Source organism: Neophocaena asiaeorientalis, unplaced genomic scaffold (genome assembly GCF_003031525.2).
Source record: "Neophocaena asiaeorientalis asiaeorientalis breed wild unplaced genomic scaffold, Neophocaena_asiaeorientalis_V1.1 scaffold879, whole genome shotgun sequence".
In the NCBI taxonomy this organism is placed as follows: domain Eukaryota; kingdom Metazoa; phylum Chordata; class Mammalia; order Artiodactyla; family Phocoenidae; genus Neophocaena; species Neophocaena asiaeorientalis.
The window spans coordinates 4,411-12,470 of NW_020175527.1; the positions used below are offsets into that span (position 1 = coordinate 4,411).

General features: G+C 39.4%; 1 non-coding gene across 1 annotated transcript; it reads right to left on the reverse strand.

Annotated features, from left to right (window-relative positions):
• Positions 1-377: 377 nt before the first annotated feature.
• Positions 378-470, reverse strand: LOC112415823 (small nucleolar RNA SNORD116). Its single transcript, XR_003006385.1, has one exon. It is a non-coding gene; the product is annotated as a small nucleolar RNA SNORD116 (small nucleolar RNA).
• Positions 471-8,060: the final 7,590 nt, after the last annotated feature.

The window sequence follows — 8,060 nt, forward strand, 5'->3', positions numbered from 1 at the left end:
CATTTTTTTTTTAGATTCCATATATATGTGTTAGCATACGTTATTCGTTTTTCTCTTTATGACTTCACTGTGTATGACAGACTCTAGGTGCATCCCCCTCACTACAAATAACTCAATTTCATTTCTTTTTATGGCTGAGTAATATTCCATTGTATATATGTGCCACACCATCTTTATCCATTCATCTGTTGATGGACAGTTAGGTTGCTTCCATGTCCTGGCTATTGTAAATAGTGCTGCAATGAACATTGTGTTACATGACAAGCAGGTTAATATTGTATTAGATAAATTGTTGTTTTATGGCAGGTATTAACACATTCACAGTGTTTCAGTTCAACTGTGAATTGTTGTTTTTATTTTTTTTATTTTTATTTTTTGGACCTCAGTTTCGATGAGGAAACGGTAGAGTGTTCTCCCTCATTTTGTTCAGATTTTCCAAGGAATGCATACAAGGGAGTCATCATCGATCCGAGCACGTGCTGGGACACTGCAGAACCTGACAGGGCAGGCCGCGTGGCTCCGCTGAGGAGCCAGTGACCCCCGAGTACTCCAACAGCCTGGGGAATCCACAGCCCCCAGGCCACTCAGCAAGAGGAACAGTCAATCCATGCTTGCAGCCACTGGCCCCGTCTGAGGAAACCCTAATATCCAGTGGCACATCTTGGGGTGCTTGAAAGCCTACTGTCCTGAGGTATCCACAGCCATGCTCGGCACCCTGGGCCTACCTCACTTCTTCCAGGTCTCCCTACCACCTCCAGTCCTCAGAGCACGCGAAGGTCTTCTTGTCCTCACCGACAGCCAGCCTTGCCCAGCAAGTGCACCTGAGAAGTAGACAGAAATCACACAGGCTTCAGAATTGGACCCTGGTTCTCAGAAAACATGATTCATGCAAACATTTACCTGGGCGTGAGCCCTGCACCTGCTTCCCAAGTACCTCTATCACTTAGGAGAACTGAATGCATGTCTGACAGCACAACTGCAGGAAGGTAGGCACGTAGGTGGGCCTGCGCGTGAGAGGGTGTATGTGTGTGCGCGTGCGTGCGTCTGTGATTGCGCACGTGGACATGCTTGCGGGTTTCTGTGTGTGCCTCTGTAGCTGCGTCTTGGTCTCTGTGTGTCCCTTTGCTCCTCTGCAGTGCTTTGAACAGTAAAAGCCACACCTTATACACAGAGCCCTGGCCTCGGACCCTCCTACTGAATGGGGAAAGACCCCAGCCACCTTCAAGAGGCTGCATGCGAACTTTGACCCCGATGGGCTGTTGAAATAGCCACGGGCTCCCACTCTCCAGCAGCCCCGCCTTCTGACCAAAGCACATAGACTTGAGGGACCAGCCTCCTGGCCGTGGATGTGACATCCATGTGGACCTGGAGACCCTGCCAGCTACTAGCACATCTGATGTGCACTTGGGGCCACTGCCAGCGCTTCCAGGAACAAGGGAGCCTCCCATGGGCAGGCTGACACCACCCTGCAGCTGGCTACAGGCAAGATGCAGCCTGTCTTCCTCTCAAGGGGCCAAAGGAATTCAGCCCAGGTGCCACTTCAGGCCAACTAGGCCAGATCATCTTCTGGGGACCCGCAGGGACACCGACCATGGGAAGCAGTGGTCTTCAGCAACCATGACCCAGGGTCAAACCCCACGGTGGAAACTAGGCCACCTTCCCGGCCACGTTCCAGCCAGCTCTCCAGCTGGCAGGATTTGCGGCCCTGACCCCCGAGGAAACGCTCAAATGCTTGACAGCCTTGTCCCACGTGCCATCCTACTGCCCACAGGGCAACTCGACCCAACTGAAAGCCACAGATGCCATGCAAACACGCGGACACTGAGCACCAGGGAAGACAGCAAGCATGTCCACTTTGATGACGGCGACCCCACCCCATGCATCCTGGCACCTCTCCTCCGACACAGAGACACTACTGAGGACCTCACAGAGATCCAAGGCGCTGTCCACGAGGACCACAGAAAGACTTCAAATTTAAGACCTCTGCCACACGAGGGGACCTGGAACCCTGAAAGGGAGCAAGTGGCTGTCCACGACAGCTGTGAATTGTTGTTTTTACCTGACACAGTATTGTTTTTCAAACCTAGCTCAGTTTCTATCCATAGCTTCCCTGAACTGTCCAAAGACTTCATTCAGTGACCTGTGGAGCACAAAAATATTGATTTTTGTCCCAATGAATTGAGACTGCTTGTACACTTTTGGAGAAATATGTGAATTTATAAAGATTTTGTATATACTTGTTTAGAAAATTGATTACATCCTTTGATGCACAGAAGTTTTTAAGTTAGATATAGTCTCATTTGTCTATTTTTGTTTGTATTGCTTGTGCTTTTGGTGTCATTTCCAAGAAATCATTGCCAAATCCAGTATCATGAAGCTTTTCCCCTACGTTTTCTTCTTGGAGTTTTATGGTTTGGGGTCTTAAATTTAGGTCTTTAATCCATTTTTAGCTGATTTTTGTATATGGTGTTAGGTAAGCATCCAACTTAATTCTTTTGCATGTGGCTAACCAGTTTTCCCAACACTATTTGTTGAAGAAACTGTTCTTTCCCACATTGAGTGGTCCTGGCACCTTTGTCCTGTAAGCCTTTTAATGACTTCATAATATTTCATGTAATGGATATGTTATAGCTCTAATTGTTTGTTTTGTTTCCAGATTTTTGCTACAGTGAGTACTGTGGTAAACATTCTTGTGCATATGTCCTTATGTACTGGTGCTTTTATTGCTATGGGAGTTAGGTGTGGGGTTGCTGAATCAAGGGAATATATACTTTTATTTTTTGATAAATTTTGCAAGACTAAAATATTTCAAGATTACTTTTCCAAAAGGCAGTGACACTTTACATTTCTATCAGCAGTGTTTGAGAGCAGCAGGATTCTTCTTTTATCCTAGGACCATTGGTATCAGGAAGGCCTCTCCCAGGGGAGGGATCACATATATGACTAAGAAAAATAAAGATGTTTCTCTATATCGTTATATATGTTAATGCTTAACATTTAAATGCATGAAGAGTCCCCTATTCTCATTTTCCATAACCTCAAGAAGCCTACTGAGTAAGAGGAAAGAGGATTGATCTGGGTTGCAATTAGAGTTCTATGATTAACTGGCACTTAACCTATAAAGGTGGAATCACTTGATATGGAAAAACCATGGACTTGGGTGACAAACCTGGCTTCAAAGCCTTGTGACAAGTCAGCTTCCCAGCCTTTTGCTGTATGATCCTGGGCAAATGACAACCTTTCAGAACTTTAGTCTCTTCACTTATAAAGGATGTTCGCACATTTGCTGTTGACACTTTAAAAATGTACTGTTGAAGTTTACAAAGAAAAAAGTGCAGTTGATATTACTCAAATGCTGGCTTAGTCCATTTGGGCTGCTATAGCAAAGTGCCACACACGGAGTAGCTTATACACAACAGGAATTGATTTCTCACACTTCTGGGGGCTGGAAGTCTGGGATCAGTGTGGTTGGATGAGGGCCCTCTTCCAGGTCTCAGACTTCTTGTTGTGTCCTCTTATGGCAGAATGTGCTAGGGAGCTCTCTAGAGCCTTTTTATAAGGTCCTAGCCCTGTTAATGGGGATTCCACCCTCATGACTGAAGCAGCTCCCAAAAGCCCTACCTACCAATACCATAACCTTTGGAGGTTAGGATTTCAACATGAATTTTGGGAAGAAACAAACATTCAGACCATTCAAGTACCATAATCTGTTATTAAAATAGTTATCAAAATAGACTGTTAAAGGCAAAACCATGGAGACAGTAAAAAATTCAGTGATTGCGGGGGGTTGAAGGGGGAGAGATGAATAGGCAGAGCACAGAGGATTTTTAGGGCAGTGAAAATACTGTAGGGTGCCGTAATGATGGGTTCATGCCATCATAAATTTGTCCAAACCCATAGAATATATAACATCAAGAGGCAAGTGTAATGTAAACTATAGATTTTGGTGATAATCATATATCAGTGTAGGTTCATCAGTTGCAAGGAATGTTCTGCTCTGATGGGGATGTTGATAATGGGGGAGGCTATGCATGTGGCGGGGGCAGGGCATATAAAAATCTCTGTACCTTCCCCTCAGATTTGCTATGAACCTCAAACTGCTCTAAAAGGTATTATTTTTTTTAATTGTTTATGATCACCATAGTAAGTCTGGTTAACATCCGCCACCATACACAGTTACAAATTTTTTTCTTGTGATGAGAACTTTCAAGATTCACTCTCTTAGCAACTTTCAAATATGTAACATGGTTTTATTAACTACAGTCACCATGCTGTACATTAAACCCCCATGACTTATTTTATAACAGGAATTTTTTACCTTTTGAGCCCCTTCACCCATTTCTCCCACCCCCCACTTCCTGTTCCTCTGTATCTATGAACTGGGTTTTTTTTTTTTTCCTATTTTTTTTAAAGATTTCACATATAAGTGAGATCACATAGTATTTGTCTTTCTCTGTCTGACTTATTTCACTTAGCATAATGCCCTCAATGTCCATCCATGTTGTCGCAAATGGCAGGATTTCCTTCTTTTTGATGGTTGAATAACATTCCATTGTGTGTGTGTGTACATGCGCACACGCACATATTATGTGTGTGTGTGTGTATATATATATATATATATATCACATTTTCTTTATTCATCCATTTGTGGACACTGAGGTTGTTTTCATATCTTGGCTATTGTAAGTAATGCTGCCATGAACATGGGTTACAAATATCTTTTCAAGTTAGTGTTTTTGTTTTCCTTGGGTAAAGCCCCTGAAGTAGAATTGCTGTATCACGTGATAGTTATATTTTTAATTTTTTGAGGAACATCTATACTGTTTTCCATAGTGGCTGTACTGATTTACATTCCCACCAATAGTGCACAAGGGTTCCCTTTTCTCTACATCCTCACCAGTGCTTCTCAGTACCTTTTCATTTACTTCTTGGCCAGCTGTATGTCTTCTTTGTAAAAGTGTTTATTCAGATCCTCTGCCCATTTTTTAATTGGATTGTTTGGGGAGTTTTTTGCCATTGAATTGTATGTGTTCTTTATATATTTTGGATATTAACCCCTTATCAGGTATATGATTTGCAAATAATTTCTCCCATTCTGTAGGTTGCCTTTTCATTTTGTTGGTAGTTTTCTTTGCTATGTAGAAGTTTTTTAGTTTGATGTAGTTCCACTTGCTTATTTTCACTTTTGTTGGCTTTGCTTTTGGTGTCAAATCCAAAGAATCATCACCAAGACCAATGTCAAGGAGCTTACTGACTATGTTTTCCTCTAGTTTTATGGTTTCAGGTCTTATGTTCAAGTCTTTAATGCATTTTGTGTTAATTTTTGTGTATGGTGTAAGATAGTGGTCCAATTTCTTTCTTTTGCAAGTCTGTCCAGTTTCCCCAGGACCATTTATTGAAGAGGCTGTCCTTTCCCCATTGTGTATATCTATCTATCTATATACATTTTAAAAATTGAAGTATAGTTGACTACAATATTATATTAGTTTCAGATGTACAGTGTACTGATTCAATATTTTTATAGATTACACACCATATAAAGGTATTGACTATGTTCCCTGTGCAGCATATTACATCCCTGTTACTTATTCATTTTATAACCCATTGTATATTCTTGTCTCCTTTATCATAAATCAGTTGACCATATATGTGTAGCTTTATTTGTGGGATCTCTATTCTGTTCCATTGATCTATGTGTCTGTATGACAATACCATACTATTTTGATTGTTATAGCTTTGTAATGTAGTTTGAAACCAGGGAATATGATCCCATCAGCTTTGTTCTTTCTCAAGATTGTTTTGGCTATTTGGAGTCTTTGGTGTTTCCATACAAATTTTAGGATTGTGTATTCTATTTCTGTGAAAAATGCCATTGGAATTTTGATAGAGAGATTGTATTAAATCTGTACATTGGTTTGGGCAGTGTGGACATTTTAACAATACTAATTCTTCTAATCCATGAGCATAGTATATCTCTCCCTTTATTTGTGTCTTCTTCAATTTCTTTCATCAATGTCTTATGACTTTCATTCTACAGGTTTGTCACCTCCTTGATTAAATTTATTCCTAGGTATCTTTTTCTTTTTGATGCAACTGTAAATGGGATTGTTTTCTTAACTTCTCTTTCTGATAGTTTGTTATTAGTGTATACAAAAGCAACAGATTTTTGTATATTCATTTTGTATCCTGCAACTTTAAACTGAATTCCTTTATTCTAAAAGTTATTTGATGGAGTCATTAGGGTTTTCTCTTTGTATAGTATCATGTCGTCTGCAAATAGTGACAGTTTTACTTCTTCCTCTCCTATTTGGATGCCTTTTATCTCTTTTTCTTTGTTAATTGCTCTTGCTAGGATTTCCAACACTATGTTGAATAAAGGTGGTGAGAATGGGCATCCTTGTCTTGTTCCTGATCTTAGAAGAAAAGCTTTCAGCTTTTCACCATTGAGTATGATGTTAGCTATGGACTTGTTGTATATGGCCTTTATTATGTTGAGGTATGTACCCTCTATATCTGCTTTGTTGAGAGTTTTTAATCATCAATGGATGCTGAATTTTGTCAAATGCTTTTCTACATCTATTGAGATGACCATATGATTTTTTTTGAATTTAATTTAAGTTGATATTTTTATTCAGCAGGTTCTTATTAGTTATTTATTTTATACATATTAGTGTATATATGTTAATCCCAATCTCCCAATTCATCCCACCAGCACCCCCCAACACCCCGCTTTCACCTCTTGGTGTCCATACATTTGTTCTCTCCATCTGTGTCAACCATATGATTTTTATCCTTCATTTTGTTAATGTGTATCACATTGATTGACTTCTGGATATTGAATCATCCTTGCATCCCTTGAATAAATCCTGCTTGACCATAGTGTATGATTGTTTAAATGTATTGTTAAATTTGGTTTGCTAATATCTTGTTGAGGATTTTTGCATCTATGTTCATCAGGGATATTAGTCTGTTATTTTCTTTTCTTGTGGCATCCTTGTCTGATTTTGGTATCAGGGTAGTGTTTGCCTTGTAAAATGAGTTTGGAAGTGTTCCTTCCTGTTTTTTGGAAGCGTTTGAGAAGGACTGGTATTAGTTCTTCTTTAAATGTTTGGTAGAATTCACCAGTGAAGTGCTTGTTTGGTCCTGGATTTTGTTTGTTGGGAGGAACAAAGTCTTAATTTTTAAAAAATAGACTATTCCTGGGAAAGTTATAAAACATCAAAAAGAAATAAGGAAAATAAGTGCAGTGTCACTGCACATTAAGTTTTATGTTTATTAAGAAAACTTATGGGGTAATTGTTCAAATAGCTTTTCTGAAGGTTATACCTATACTGTTTGTTATATTTTCTCAATTCTGATATACTACTATATTTGTACATATATTTCTCAGTCATTAGTCATAAAGAGGTTCTCTTTTAATAACAGCTTTATTGAGATACAATTCAATATTGAAAGTGTATAATTCAGTGGATTTTACTATATTCACATGCAGCCATCACCACAGTTGATTTTAGAACATTTTCATATCACCCCCAAAGCACCCCCTCTCTAGGCAATCAAAAATCTGCTTTGTGTTTCTATAGATTTGCCTATTCTGGATATTTCATGTAAATGGAATCATATAATATGTGGTCTTTTGTGACAGGCTTCTTTTATTAGCATAATGTTTTCAAGGTTCATCTAGGTTCTAGCGTGCATCAGTAATTCACTCATTTTTATGTCCAAATAATATTCCATTAGATATACTATGTTTTATCCATTTATCATTTGATGGGCATTTGCATTGTTTCTACTTTTTGGCTATTATGAATAATGCTGCTATGAACATTCATATACAAGTTTTTGTATGGACGTCGGTTTTCATTTCTCGTGAGTATGTACCTAGGAGTGGAATTGCTAGGTCTTTGGTCACCCTTTAACTTTTTAGGAACTGCCAGACTGTTTTCCAAAGCAACAGTACAATTTTACATCCCCACTAGCAGTGTATGAGGGTCCCAATTTCTCCATATTTTTACCAACACTCGTTATTATCTGTGTTATTTATTATAGGCATCTTAGTG